Consider the following 15,915-nt stretch of genomic DNA (forward strand, 5'->3'; position numbering starts at 1 on the left):
AAAACAAAAATAGAAGGAAATTTGACACTTAATCAAAATGTATGGTTCCTGAACTGACCCAGATAGATATAAATCTTGGTCGCTGTCATGGTAACTTGTTGGGACCATTTGGAGTCCTGGCCTCCAGCTGTTCTTCCCTGCTAGAGATCTTTACTCTCCTTCTGATTTAAGTTACTTAAAGCTGTGTCAAAGTTGTTTACCAACTCTGCTTCAGAAGCACGTATTGTCTTGGCCTTGAGGATCAGAGGATAAGGTTTTCACCTGTTGGCCAACTTGACTGTCGCCACCAGAGGGCACAAATGCCTTTCACATAGTTTGTGTGTTGCGCATTTCAAAACTGAACCCAGTGAAGACAGCTGCTGAGCCCTCTCCACACACCTGGTAAAGCTGCGTGTTTCCTACTGTAATTAACCGTGTGTTGACCATCCAGCGCTTCCACATACCACATTAGGGGACAAGGAAACACTCGAGGACTTTATAGTTAACTCATCTCCTGATAGAAAAAGAAGGCACCCAGGAGCGAAGGTCTCCTTGTCTCCAGCCTCACACATACAGGAAGAACAGGAAGTCCTTGTTTGAAGGTAGAGGATTAGGTGGGGAGGAGAGAAAGGCTGGGGGTAACCTTGCTGCTCTCTCTGCTTTACAAGCCCAGAATGGCTGAGTGACTTAGGGACACAATCGCAATTGATGCTAACCCAGCACTTACCTCACACCGAGAATTTCCCTTACAAGTCCCTTCGTTTAACCCTTCTCAAAACTCCTTCTTCACCAAGTAACCTTAGACACAGGAAAGGTAACTTGACTAGGACCAAACAAAGGCTCGTTGGGCAAAAGCCCAGACTTTGGTACCTGACTCCGGAGTCCAAGTTACCTAAAGGCATGAGATGTTTTGACTTGTGTCTTAGCTTGGCTTATCCCACGTTAAACACTTCAGCTTCCAGAGTGGTATTCTAAATCCAGTCCCGTCAACAGGCAAGGAAAGCTGACGTTCAAAGTCACGAGACAGGCAGCTTGAAAAGAGATGACATCAGTCAGAGTCATTACACACATCGTGATGCTGTGGTAGGTCTGATGTTTAGCTCACTCTCAGCGACGTCATAGTTATTTAGCATCGCTCATTAACCTGCAACTGCTTTCACCTTCAAAGCCTTAGCCTTGGTTTCTGAGATCCACTTATTGTTTTTATGTATGTATCTGTGTCAGATCCTGGGAGTTAAGGTTGTACAGAGGTGGCTGTGAACGCCCCCCCCCCACACACATGGATGCTGGAGCTGAACCTCAGTCCTCAGGAGGACCAGCTCTAACTACTCAGCCATCTCTCCAGCCTGCAAGCCCTAACGTGTGTACATTCTTCATTAGCTCTCGCGAGTTAAACTACGACAGCTCATGGGGACCGAAGAAGAAGGGAAGTGTGAGTCCCCAGTGCAGATCTCAGTTCATTCATCCTTCATTCGCTGCCTACTGGGAACAAAACATTAACTTCAAGACATACGCATCCATTCGGGTGGCTTTGGGCTCCTGGACGTAGGTGCCCAGCGTTGCTCTGGAGGATGTCAGTAATCTGCGGTTAAGAAGCACTCGCGTTCCCACCTCCCAGGCCTCTGAATGACCCTGGAGCTGCAGGAGGTTGAAGATGGTCACTCAGCTAGGCTGGGGGCTGCTGATGGATCCAGCACGCTTAGCTACACAGCCAGAGAGGCTGCTGTATGGCCTTCGGGAGGTTGGGTGAGCTCTACGGAATTCCAGAACAGGAACTGTTGGCCTCTACCCTTTCTGTCCTCCGTCACCCAAAGTGCAAACTGCCATATCTGCTTACTACCACATTGATGAGCAAACTAAATTCTGCAAGACTTTCGCATCTCACAGTCAAGTTCGCCCAACAATAAATATAAAAATTGTGAAATTTCTGCCACCCACGTGTCTGTTTTCATCTCTCCCTATGAATGTCCTTCATCTGGCTTGTAATCAAGCTGCCTGTAATTTCTCCACCTACACTGGAGCCCCCGACAGCTCTTGAAGACCTGTCTTCTCTCTAAAGGAACAGACTCCAGCTGAACCCCTAAATTCCTTCATGGGCATCAGGTTTTAATTTCTCAAACCCCCCCCCAGAAAAAAAAATACAGCTTATTTTAGGCTTACAGTATCTTTCAGAGCACAGCTATGATCTGGATCTGTCCGTTCGTCCATGGCCTCATGCTACCTAAGGGGCCACTCTCATACCCAACTTTGAAGCCTGCATCTCAGAAGGTTGAATCCCAGATCAAGTCATGGATTAAACAAGGTGTTACGTCATTAAAGGTCTTGCTTCACCCCTGCACTTTTCCCAGCTTTACCACGTAGCCAAGGCCTTAAACCCTTGAGGGTGCTCAAGCTGGGAGCACTCCCAGGAGGAGATAAGTGTTGGGCCAGGTAAGAGCTGGGGCAGGGACATTTGGGGGTAGCAGTTACCTCTGCTTACCTCTTTAACTCTCTCTCTCTCTCTCTCTCTCTCTCTCTCTCTCTCTCTCTCTCTCTCTCTCTCTCTCTTCAGACTGCATGTTTTTCTCACTATTCTGGATCCAGCCCCACCCCTGCCCCTCACCGTCCCGGATGTGGGGTTCTGTTCCTTCTCACACCTGTATCTGCCTTTGGTCCAACAATCTGGCTTCTACTCCACCCAGAGCCAGAGTCTTCCCCATCTTCACATCCGCCACATCCAGGAAGCACTATGCTGGGAAACCTGCTCTCATGGCTCACGTGGCTCCTTAAGCTTCAAAGGCCTATGAAGGAACAGGTCCCATCAGCCCCAGGACCTGAGACTTTCTTCCTCTGAGGGAAGGGCAGGGGAACAAGGTGTGCATGGTGTGGATAGCAGGACAGAGGTTGATAGCCCTCCATTTACGGCTCCCACGGCTCGGGACTCCTAAACCATGCCCCACCCCTTCTCTCCAGACAGTGGTCCATCAGCTCTTCTACGTCCTCTTCCTCAGTAATCTGGGGGTCTGGAGCCGAGGGCTCAGGCCAGGGTTGATTCCATCCACGACGCCCCTTTCATTTGTAGCGATCTCCTCCCCTTTTCCCACACTGCCCACATCACCTTCATCCAGATCAGTTTCTCTGGCTGTCCTCAGTGTGGGGACTGACACTTGGCTTTTGTTTTGTTTTGTTTTTTATTTTTATTTTTTTTTTGAGACAGGATTTCTCTGCACAACAGCCCTAGCTGCCCTGGAACCAGCTCTTATAGACCAGGCTGGCCTCAAACTCACAGAGATCCTCCTGCCTCTGCCTCCCAAGTGCTAGGATTAAAGGTGTGAGCCACCACTGCCTGGCTTGTTTTGCTTTTTAATGTGACAGCCTGTCCTCCTCAGAGGATTCCCCTTCTGGGAGTGGTGGGGCATGGCTGGCAGCTGGCTAACCCGGGCATGCTCCCTCTTTTCACAGCTAGATAAAACTCAGGGTTCGTCAGCTTCCCAAGGAAGTCTTCCAGCTGCCCCAGCTCCAACTCAGCTGCAAGCGGGTCAGGCAGGCATACAGCGCTCCATGGTCACTAGCCCTGAAGAGTATTTGCATGTCTTCCACTGTGCCTTCTTGTAGGAAGGAGGGGCCGCGTGTTGGTTCCTGGCCGGTTAGCCCCGAAATAATTACACAGAAACTGTATTCACTAGATCACTGCTTGGCCAATTAGCTCTAGTATCTTATTGGCTATTAATTTAACCCATTTCTATTCATCTGTGTATCACCATCGCCACGTGCCCGTGGCTAACCACCAAAGTTTCAGTGTCTGTCTCCAGCAGGGCTACATCATGGCTTCTCATGACCCCGCCCTTCTCCCTCCTAACATTCATCTTAGTTTTCCTCGCCTAGCTAAGTTCTGCCCTGCTATAGGTCCAAAGCAGTTTCATTATTCATTACTGGTAATCACAGCACAGAGAGGGGAATCCCACATCACCTGCTGTCATTGCTATTGTTTCTATAATGTCTTCAACACTTGTTACACAGGTCAGACTGACCTCCTGCTTGCATCAATCCACCTGCCTCGGCTCCTGAGTGCCTGAAGTCGACACGGACACCAAACAGGGCCATTTTCTTCTCTTTAACCTAATGGTGTAGGTCCAACCTACCCTTACTCCTCAACCTTATAGTGAGGCAAAGAGCATCTTTGCTGTTCCGCCTTCTCACAGCCAGGTCCCAGTGAGCGCTCCTGAAACGTGTTGTTGGTGGAAGACCCCAGACTTGCAGGTGCCCCGTTAGAGACTCTGCGGCATCTTACACGCGCTTTCACACATTCCCTCTGTGCTTTTAAGTTCTGCAAGCTTCGAGCCTTCTTAAAAGGTGGCATTTGTTTATTGCACAGGGTCTCACTATGTAGACCAGGCCTGCCCCCAAACTCAAAGAGAGCTGCCTGCCTCTGCCACAGAGTGCTGGGGTTAAGTGTGTGTACCACTATGCCCCGGCACGGTAAGCTTCTTGAAGATCAAGAATACTCTCATATTCTCCGGAAATGAAAGGTCAGTCCGTGGGCATGGTGATTAGACATAAAAAGTGTACAGGAACAAATTAATGGAAAGATAGCACATAATTAAAAGTGTGTTGCAGTTTATGTAGAATTCAGAAGCCAAGGCCCCATGAGAAGGGGGCCCTGGAACTGTCTAGAAGTTTAGTTCATTGCAGTGCTTACTAGTGTGGCATGGCAGTCTAGCACCCTCAGGAACAACGCTGTGCAACTGAGCTTCTGGTGGGCAAAGGTCACCCTCACCACGCGGACTAGCATGCCCAGGACAATCTTAGAGTTTGTCCTGGTTCAGAACAGCCATCTGTTAAGATAAATGAGTGAGTCAAATGATATGATGGCTGATAATTCTAAACTATGGCGCATGACCAGGACAGATGAAACACAATGGGAAAGAAAAATGCCCACTTAACGTCAGAGACTCGTCCCCAGTCTAACAACCCAGAGCTCTTGAAGACTCACTTCATTTGGGAATGAAGGCGAGCATTCAGCATGTATTAAAAACAGCAGATAGAACTGGCGAAGGTGGCAAACGTTTTTGATAGCAGCACTTAGGAAACAGAGGCAGGATCTCTGAGTTCAAGGCCAGCCTGGGTTATAAAAGTGAGTTCCAGGACAGTCAGAACTACACAGAGAAACCCTGTCTCCAAGATAGATAGGTAGATGGATAGATAGATAGATAGATAGATAGATAGATAGATAGATAGATAGATAGATAGATAAAAAACAACAAATGGTCTTTTATTGGGTCATAAAATCAAAACACAGTTACTGAGTGGAGGGGGATACCAAAGTCCAGCTGAGGCAGAGGGTCTGGTGGGAAGCCACTTTCCCAGCACCAGGAGACTTCTTGCCCAGATCTCAACGATCTTGGGTGGGGTTATTGGTTCTCACAGGGCTCCCAGCAAGAACCTCTGTCTCCCACATAAAGAGGACCCATTGAAATGCTTTGCAGCACACTCATGGGAGCAGGGGAGTGCCACTGACCTTCCTGTGGGCTTTCTGCCTGGCTCCACTCACCCATATTTCCTTAGGTATCACCTCCTTTTTATGGGCAAGAGTCAGCAAGGGCCTGGCTGCCCTGCTGGACTCAAAGTGTGACCGAGATGACAGCGTCTTTCCTTTAAATGCGATGCATGGGAAACTTTCAAAGGAATATTTGGACAAATTCCCAGAAGACAGATCAGCAGAGGACATCAGGCTTCTTCCTGCAGGAACTGTGTTTTCTCCAGGGGAAAGGACTCAGGGGAGAGCCGCCAAGATTCGATGAGCACGGTGTAGACTGGCTGGGACTAGTTTAGGCTGGGACTACACTAAGTGATGGGCAGAAGCGCAAAGCCAACCAATGGCAGTCTGCCTTTCTCGGTCAGGCTACCTTATTGCAAGCACGCAGACACTAACCCAGGCTCCACGCCTGGCTGGGAGTCCTCCCCAGGGAGCTCACTCTCAAGGTCATTCTTGGAATGTGTTTCAGGCTCAAGCAAAGTTCATCTCTAAACCAGGATCACTGAGAGTCTAAGGAGGTCAGAGCAACCCTTTAACAGCAACAACATCCTCAGTCCCATGCAGTAAACCTGGGGGATCCATGATGGAGCACATCACGAAGACATAGCTACCAACTGTGAGATCCAACATGCTGCCCTATAGAGGAAATGTAAGTTTGCAACTTAAAAGACTGACCCTGTTGCCACCTGTAGTAAGAGCTGCAGGCCTCTTCCCACAGCCCAGCTCCTGGCCGCCTGGCTAGCTTATGCCCCAAAATAACAACACACAAACTGTATTCATATAAACACTGCTTGGCCCATTTCTATTAATGTGTGTAGCACCCCAAGGTGCGCTTACTGGGAAGATTCTAGCCTACATCCATCCTGGATCAGAGCTTCATCACGTCTGCCTGGGAGAGGGGAGCATGGCATCTGAGCTCACTTCCTCTTCCTCCCAGAATTCTGTTTTAGCCAATTAAGACCCTGAGGGGGATGGGGGGTTAGTATAACCTTCTGGACTGTTCTTTCCCCCCTAGTTAATCTTCTCTGGAAAAGTCCTCACAGACACACCCAAAGGTATGGCCCTCACATGCCCTAGCTAATCTCATATGTTCTTATCTAATCAAGTGAACTATGGAGATGAAATGTCATAGCAAGGGGCCTGCTGAACACCACCCTGAAGAAAGGTTCTCAAGCAAAACAGCACTCTGATACAACACCCTACTTTTAAATCTTGGCTCAGGACCCTATGTATGTGTTTAGATACTCACAGATGCTCCCCCTGGAGGTGTGTGTGTGTGTGTGTGTGTGTGGTGGTGGTGGGGGTGGATCAGTGGATCTCATGAGAACCTTTCTTCAGGGTGGTGCTAAAACAGGGAAAGGAAAAAGCCAGTTGATAACCGACTATTTCTCTTTCTCTCCTTCTTCATCTGCCTGGGTACAAGCAACTGCACACACCTCTGCACAGCCTTGTAAGCTGTCCCTGCCTGTACACTAGAGCCGCCGTAAGTCAGAATAAGCCGCCTTCTGTTAAATTGCTTACCTGGTCTTGGTCACAGGGGTGAGAGAAACAAGTAATAGACCAGCTGAGCCCTACCATGCCAGTTGTGATGGGCAGACAGTGAGGACTGTGACATGGATGCTCACAGGTGGCCTTGCACAGCCCCAGTCTGGATTTCCAGGGAAACCCAAACATGCGTGCGTGCGTGTGTGTGTGTGTGTGTGTGTGTGTGTGTGTGTGTGTGTGCAAGTGTGTGAAAGTGTGTGCAATCCAGCTCATGTCTATTTTAGGAGGCAATATGCTAAGTGGGCAGGGTTGTGCTTTTAATCCCAGCACTCAGGAGGCAGAGTCAGGTGGAGCTCTGTGAGTCAGGGCTGCACTATGAGAGTCTGTCTAGAGGAGGAGAGGAGGAGGAGAAGGAGGAAGAAGAGGAGGAAGAGGGAGGAGGAGGAGGAAAGAGAGAAACGATGTGTCCTTTCTTCAGAAGACAGTCGACAGCTCTAAGAAAATTAATTGCTATAGTTGTCTTGATATTCTAGCCTCACCTCTACCACATATATATTTAATAAAAAATTCTTATTGTAATATAGAATTTGAAGAATTGCTGAAATGAGATTTATTTATTTTTAAATTATGTGCATTTAAGTGGGGGAGGTGCACATGAGCACATGTGTTTGAGAAGGATCCCCTGGCGCTGGAGTTACAGGTGGTTGGGAGTCTAGTGACGTGGGTGCTGGGAGCATCCTGTGGAAGAGCAGGACACGCTCTTAACCACGGAGCCATCTCTCCAGCCCCTTGACAAAGAGCTATTACTGCTGGATGTCATTCTGCCTCCTAAGATCACAGAAAGTTCTTCTCATCAAGGCAGCCACATGCATTAGCGCACTGTATGGCACTCAAAGAGTTCTCTGTCTCATTTCAGGAAATCAACACGGGAGAGACCAGCCAATCCCATGTTAGGAAATTCCTTCGTGGGGTCACAGAGGTCGCCTAGGAGATGGCAAACTTGTAGCACTTATTTTCTAACATTTGTGACTTTGCTTGTGACATTTGTGCAGAGGAACTGACCACACTCCTGGGACTTCTTGCCTTTGACCCATGGATGTAAAGACCCTACCACCCGCAGGACTCGGGCATGGTACAAAGCTAGATAATTTTATTTTGGCTTCTCTAATCTACAGCTTGCCAGAGAGAGCCTGAAGATAAACCACCATTTTAAGACAGTGTGTGGAGTGGATAAGACAAAAAGAAGACAGCCTGGAACCCTCCTCCAGCCCACCACTCAGAACCGAGTTTAAGCTTCTTCTCCCGAGGCTTTGTCTGGCCTTAGTCTCTGTCCCACCTTCTCTCAGCTGTGTGTACACAGGGTATTTGTTTGTTTTTGTCTTGCTTTTTGAGACAGGGTTTCTCTGTGTAGCCCTGACTGTCCTGGAATTCATTTTGTAGACCAGGCTGGCCTCGAACTCACAGAGATCCACCTGTCTCTGCCTCCCGAGTGCTGGGATTAAAGGTGTGCGCCACCACACACTGCTCATCTAAACTGTGGCCTGCCATGGTCACAGACCAGGTTTTGGCTTCTTTGATATCTCACATAGCAAGGGCTTCATATCGACAAAACAATTTTTATTCCTTTTTATTACACTTGGGTATATTTGCCTGTGGAAACCATGGGTGGGTGTTTGAGTTTTTTCTCTTACTGAAATAAAATGATCGGAGAATCACAAATACTCTAAACATATTCCAAGCTCCTAGGGTTCTGTTTTCAGGGATTGCTGATTTAATATCAAAAGCACAAAAACCAACCAGCTTTTATACTTCTCGTTGCAAACCTACCCTAGGGTGTCAAAGATTTCCAGACACCAAATGGGCTCTTATTATGGACCCAGATGATGTGGACGTGCACAGTGTTTGAATTTCCTCTGAGAACAACAGTCAAGGCCTTTGACCTTTCTCTGCACCACAATGCACAATGCACACAGGGTATAAGGTGGAGGAAGAAGAAAGACCTAAACGATCCCCGGGGTTCACAAGCTTCCTATGACGTCATCCATCTGGTTCCTCCACTGTCAGTAATAATGACTGCCATCACAGGAGGTGACTTTGCTGATGAAAACGAGGATGTAAATACAGCAATCCTATTTAACAGCAACATCTGTATTTGTCAACATCGAGATGTTGTTAATGAACCTGACCACTGTTGCTTCCTACTAATGTTAACAGACAAGAAAGTTGGTTTTAATATGTGTCACCTCTGGGCTGGGATTTGAACTGACTGACCATCAAGTCTATAATTTCTGGCTGTAGAGATGAGGCCACTAAGGGGTTAAGTAACTGCCCCAAATCACACGAGCAACCATGTTGCTGTGACAAAAAGACATTTTGTGTTCACAGTCTTGAAAGAGGAAACATCACTTCTCAAATATTCAGACAAGGTTGTGAAATCAGAAACTTCCAATTTAAAATGTTCTCATCTTGGGGCCCGAAGCGTTTACTTTGAAAAAATTTAAAGTGTTCAAGGCAGGCCCAAAACAGACAAACAAACAAACAGAAACGTTCTGATCTTAGAGCCTGGTTCGCTTACAGCACTTATTTTTTTTTTTTTCAAAATGATACTCAAAATCTTTGTCCCTGTGGCAAGCCGTCTGAGGGTCATACGTCTAGAACAACAGATGTGTGCACAAGGGCTACACGCACAATTTAATAACAATATGTTGAGAGTTCAAATGAAAGAAACTTTTAAAAGATTTGTGTGTGTGCCTCATGTGTGTGCTACAATGTGCATGACACGTGTGTGGGTGCCATGTGTGTAGGTGCCGCATGTATGGGCACCACGTGTGTGGCTGTGGCTGCCTTCACGAGCCAGAAGAGGGTGTCAGATCACCTGGAACTGGAGTAGTAGGCAGTTGTGAGCCACACCAGTGTCTGCTCTTAACTGCTGAGCCATCTGCCCTCACGGTTCCAACTTTTACTTCCAGACTCAAACAGCTGCCACCCAGAATAGACTGGACAAGGACAGGACAGAGCAGCGGCTTGGGCTGGGGTTCTGATCTGACGGGTCTCTATGGGACACAGCCCAGTCTTAAGTAGCTCAAATGTGTACAGGGTAGTTGGTGCCCAAAGGATCAGGTGACCTAAGTGCTGTCTTTATTTTAGCCCCCTGGGAGTGTTTTGTTACCCCTTTTTGTTAAAATAGGGATGCGATTACCATAGCAACTAAGAGACACAAATCTTGCTGAATTGAATCGTTGTGCTAGGAATGACCTGGACAAAGACTGAGTTGTTTGTTTTTGTTTTAAAGAACAGGGAGGGTGTGGATGAGTCAAGGATTCGAGGAAGATAATAAAATCGCCCAAATTTCTGGATTCGGATTAAATGTTTGCTTAACTTGTAAGTCACTTGGTTAATCTTCAAAAGCAGGGCCACTGAACAGAAGAAGCGAGTGGGTGGGGCAGGTGGCCATCAACAATGAAATACTATTACTGGGTGTAGTCTCTCTACCCTATTGTCACCTCACGCCAAAGATAGGACACTGGAAAGGATGGTATTGGAGGCCCAGAAGCCAGCTCGAGCTGCTTAGTTTGGCACTAGTGGAAACCCTCCTTTCAGGAGCCCTGTAACGTTTCCAGTCACACAGGTAAAGAGCGTTAAAAGATTTCAGCTGCAAGGCAGGCCCTGCATTGCGCACCCCACCCTTCCCGGGGGCCCAAGTTCTGTCGGTAACAAGTTTTTCAGCGGTGCACACGTGAGAAGGCCGGGGTCCTTTGCTGGGGCGGAACAGCCTTAAACCCCGGTTCCTGGGTTTCTGGAATGCAGCCCCAGCTCCTGGCAACGCGTGTGGCTGCCATGCACCGCGGATGCCAGGCTGGGCGAGAGTACCGGGGCGGGTGGCCGCATGGCGCTGGCTCGGGGAGATGGCAGCAGCGCTTTGTCTGCAGCAGGAGGGTGAGTCACCGGGACCCGCGGTCCGTCCCAAGGCCGGGCGGACACTCTGGCCCGACGGCGGCGGCGGAGCGATCCGGACAGGGGCGGCTCGGAGGCGGCGCTGCGCGTCCCCGGCTCCAGCCCGCCCGCCCGCTCGCTCGCTCGCCCGCGCTGCCGGCCGCGCGCTCCGCTCCTCCTCCGCCCGGGAACTTAGTCAGCGGTTCGCGCCGCCGCTCGCCCATTGGCCGGCTGCGCGCGCCGCGTCACAATGGAGCCGCTCCGGGGCGGCGAGCCGGGCAGCGCCGGGGCTTCCCGCTGAGGCGCAGTCGCCGGCCGAGTGCGAGCGCCGGCCGCTCGGCGCGCCCCGGCCGGGCAGCGCGGGCCCCGGGGGGCTCTGGGCGCCAAGGTAGGTGGGGACCGCGGGGCCCAGGGGGGAAAAAGGGGACGCGGCGGCGGCAGCAGCAGGTGGGGGGCCGCAGGGCAGGTGCGGTTACCTGGCCGCGCCTCACCTGGGAGTCCGCAGCGGGCAGGTGGCACAGTCGCCAGCTGAGCGGCGGCCGCGCGGCTCCCACGCCCCCGCGAGAGGGAGGGCGCGGTCCCCACGCGCCACCTCTCCGGGATGTTGGGGGTCACTGCGGGCGAGGGGAGGGGGCGGCCGCACCCAGGCGGTGCCTCCGCTGCTCCCACGGCTGAGTGCGCACCTGTGTGTGTCCTGGGGACTGCGGGGAGGGGACCCTGCTCCTCCACCCGGGGTCACGTCGCTGGTGAGCACGGCCCACTCAAGGGGGTCCACATTGGGTCGCCGACGTTTGCCCCCTGCCCTGGCGCCTCCTGTCGATAGACATTTTATGCTCTTGGGTATTTACCGGCCTACAACTGTGATTTTAGTATCTGAGCTAGAAGGGGTCAACTAATTTCCATTGGAAGACTCTTGGAGGTTCCTCCTCCTGGCTGCAGGTGCTGGCAGGTCAGAAGGGAAGAGGCTCCTTAATCCATGTCCTCGACTGACTTCCCAAAGTCCATAGGTTGCCTGTAGTCACCTGATGTTTGTGGAAGACTTTAGCGTGTGGTCAGGAAAAAACACCACTGGGAACCCCTTGCTCCCCCCATCCCAGAGAACAAACCTAAATTAAAAGTCAACACCAATGAGTGGGTTTCCTTGAGTACATTCTACCCTACCAGAAACGGGGGTGGGGAGGAGAGGGATCAGCTATATAAAGATATGAGTAAAACTTTTTAAAATTGTAAAGTGTGAGACCAGTTTACGTAATTTGTTCAGTGTAGACCAAGAAGAAGTTAGAGACTGGGAGTGTGGCTCCACGGGCTTAACAGGGGCGAGGCTGGGGGGGTCAGTGTCCCTCAGTAACAGTGAGAGTATGTGATTTTATTAGCTATGTTCTAAGCCTAAATCTAGGTCTGGAAGATGTATGGCAAAGTGCGATGTTACAGTTCTGGTACCATCACATGCACAAAGTCTGCCGCCTAAGAACCTAAAATGTTGAGTCTTGGATGCCAAAGTCATTTTCTTTTGCCCCGAGCTTTCCCAGTGAGCAGGTCCACTCTTGAAGGGCTTAAGAAATGACAGTTAATCCCCAGGTAACTGGGCCTGTGCGATTTAAAACCTTAAGCCCTAACATGCCTGAGGCTGCTAGGAGCTAAACGTCAGGCATGTGGAAGCAGAGTTGTCTATGAGGACACTTTGAGTCACACCGCTTCTCTTATGCCTGGTTTCCCAAGTGGGGGACGTAATCTTTGTGTTAGAGTTAGACTGAGTGGGTTTTTTTTCTGATCAGAAGGTTGTTCCAACATGAACCTCAGATACACGTGTTCACACTATGAGCGATTGCCTTTGACGTGTTGAGATTTGTTTTCCGCCTGCTGGCGATCCCCATCACAGTTCCCCACTACTGTTTTAATTTTCATAATCCTCGGAGTGAAAACAGCAACATGAATTAAACATAGCTCTAAGCAATAAAATTTGCAGAGGACACCAGGTGACCTGAGTGTTTTAGATGACCACATGGGTGTTTGCCCTCCGTGACCTGATGCTTCTTTTCCATTTGTTTTCTGAATTTGAAAGGGAAAAGTTTTTTTTAATTTATTATTTATTCATCAGAAATTTTAACTTGTAAATGTTTCTTGAAATTGTCATATAGGAGTATATTGTGTTCATTTTTATTTCAACCGTTCATGCAAAACCCAATGCCTGATTTTTGTTCGGCATCATCTCTCGCTGAATTTCCAGTTTCTTCTCTCTCCCGGCATCCCTGTGTTGCTCTCGGATGTTATTGGAAACGAACGGGTTCTCATTATGCTGTGTTTCTCGACGCTGGTGGATGGTTAGTGAACTTGTCATAGGCCTTGCTCTCCACGATGCCTAGTCCCAGAGCTCCGATGTAGCAGCAAACAACTGGGTTCTGTGGCCCCCTAAAAGACACCAGTGCCGTCTAGAATTTCCCAAAACAGTTGTGGATTTTCTCCCAACCCACATCGTGACTGTTTATTTGCATACTTATTGCTGTTGGCTACTTTCGACTTACATATTTCAACTGCATTTTCTTAAAAAAGAAAAGAGAGACTTGTGCATGTGTGATGCATGTGCCGCATGTGTGACGTGTGTATGAAGCGTGTGTGCCGGCTCTTGCATGCGACAACACACATGTGGAGGTCAGAGGACAACTCTGCCTTCTACCAGTGTGTGAGTCTCAGGGAATGAACTCTGGCATCAGTGGCTCTGAAGCTGTGTTTGTCTGCTGGGCTGTCTCCCCGGCCTCGGCTGTCATGTCTAAGCTCCCCTCACACCTCCACTGATTTCCTTTTCTCTGCAAAACAGTTCTTTTACCAGACATGAAGTCGTTTAGAAATCAGGTGATAGTGAACTTTCTCTCCTGAGATTTCCCTTCCTCTAGTTCTGCTCTCACTTGCAACACAGTTAAGTTTGCTCCTTCAGTGCTCTTAGGAAAGAGTAAAGGGGGATGGACTGGGCGCCCAGCTTCAACCTTGACCTTTTCCTTTGGCTTGCTGACCTTCAGGCGGCCTTTGATGTGGGTCACGTGACTCTCTTTGTCCCTCTCCAGACTATTTGAACTACGACGTGCTTCTTTGAATTCAGACCACTTTACAGTTCTTTCCTGCCTGTCCGTCTGTCTGTCTGACCCACCTTTCACACAGGGCCTCTCTGTACTACCCACCATCAAACACGGGAGATGCCCGTGCTTGGTTGTTTTTGTTGTTTCCAGCTCCCCAGCCTCCTAAGTACTGTGGTAAAAGACTGAGACTTTGCTTTGCCCCTCTCTGGTGGAGACCCAGGTCTTCAGTGTTACACTTCATTTTGTCATTTTCCTTAATTCTGAGTGTGCAGGATTAAGAGCACGTCTGAGCCTTCCTTTATTATCTTTCTTCAAACCTTTTTTTTAGCTTTTTGCAACATTCCCTTACCACACAAAAAATATCCTGAAAACTTCAAATCAGAATTCTTCAAACTTTGCCTGAGAGCATGAAGCCTGCATGCCGGAGGACTTGCATCTGACCTTTGCCGTCACTTTGGATGAGTTGCTGGCTTAGTTAAGATTAGCTCCCAGTCAGCAATCACAGAGCAATGACCTAAACAAAGTGATGTTTGCTTCCCTTTCTCAGCTAGTAAAAGAGTTAATTGACAGCTAGGCAAGGTGATAATGCTTGTAATCCTAATATTTGGGACAGTAACACCGGAGGATTACCACAAATCCAAGGCGGCCTGGGCTACATAGTGAATTCTGATCCGGTTGTGTTTGGGGGGGTTTCATGGATGAGACAAGCTCATACACACACACACACACACACACACACACACACACACACACGGACAAGCAAGAGGTATATGATGGCTCTATTGTCTTCTGGGAAGACGGTTTCCATTTATTGGCTCTACCATTCATACTGTAAGGCCCTTATAGTCCAAGGGGGAAGCTTTAGTTACCACAGCCTAGTTCCACCTGGCAGAAAGAAGGCCTGGAAGGAGAGGGGAAGGCATCAGCTTGCAGTCTTGTGAGAAAACTTGTTGGGAGCTTCCAATACTACATGTCATTGCCTAGAAGGCCGTGCTCATGATGGCCACTTGTGGCCATAGTTAGTCCCAGGCACAGAGTACAGGGGTTCACACTCTTAGGAAAGACAGGATGGCAAGTATCCAAACACTGATTCTTTAATTTTCATTTTTCCCCTGTTTCTTTGTGTGAGGGGAGGGGTGTGTGTAAGGGCTAGATGACAGCTTCCAAGGGCCAGGCTTTCTTCTTCCATATTGTTTTTGAGATAGTCTATTATTATTTTGACTACTGCGCAGGTCGGTACTCTTGTCTTCCGTTGCTTAGGATAGCTGGGCTGGGGAACACCGAGGCAGGTGGCTGCGTCCAGGAGGAATCAAGCTCAGGTCACCAGCAAAGGCTGTTGACCTCTGTCACACTTCCCATCTTGTTCTTAAATATGAGCGTCTTAGGGATCTTAGTTTTTTGTTGTTTTTGTTTGGTTTGGTTTTGGCTTTTTGAGGCAGGTTTCTCAGTCCTAGCTAGTTCTAGTCCTGGAACTAGCTCTTGTAGAACAGGCTGGCTTTAAACTCACAAAGATCTACCTGCCTCTGCCTCCTGAGTGCTGGGATTAAAGACGTGTGCCACCACTGCCATGCTTAGTTGGTTTTTTTTGTTTGTTTTTTAACATCATACTGTGTAACCCCGATTGGTCTGGAAATTACTGTGTAGACCAAGCTGGCCTTGAATTCACAGAGATTGATTTGCCTCTGCCTCCCAAGTGCTGGGATAAAAGGCATGTGCTACTATATCTGGTCTAACATGTTTAATATATACTTTCAATCTTAAAAATATAGACTTTTTAAGAACTGCTGGATGTGATGGCACATGCCTTAATCCCAGCCCTCAGCAGGATGCGGATATCTGCATTCCAGGCCCATCAGGGTAGATACACAATCTCAAACCAAACATGTTAACATGGTATGTATGTGTTAACATGTCTTCAATAAATGTCTCTAT

General features: G+C 48.9%; 1 protein-coding gene across 5 annotated transcripts in view; it reads left to right on the forward strand.

The window, feature by feature from the left end:
* Positions 1-10,506: 10,506 nt before the first annotated feature.
* The window catches only part of Lrrc8b (leucine rich repeat containing 8 VRAC subunit B), a 63,295-nt gene continuing 57,886 nt past the window's right edge, over positions 10,507-15,915 (forward strand). The window contains exon 1 of one of the 5 annotated variants that reach the window (XM_050155760.1): positions 10,507-10,607. The gene's annotated coding sequence lies outside the window, so the exon portion shown is untranslated. Of the gene's footprint in view, positions 10,608-11,140; positions 11,301-15,915 lie in introns of those variants that run through there. The other 4 variants (XM_050155762.1, XR_007594230.1, XM_050155759.1 and 1 more) reach the window with 4 other exon arrangements.

The sequence above is a fragment of the Alexandromys fortis genome, unplaced genomic scaffold (assembly GCF_014885135.2).
Source record: "Alexandromys fortis isolate MF-2015 unplaced genomic scaffold, M_Fortis_MF-2015_v1.1 scaffold_87, whole genome shotgun sequence".
NCBI lineage: Eukaryota > Metazoa > Chordata > Mammalia > Rodentia > Cricetidae > Alexandromys > Alexandromys fortis.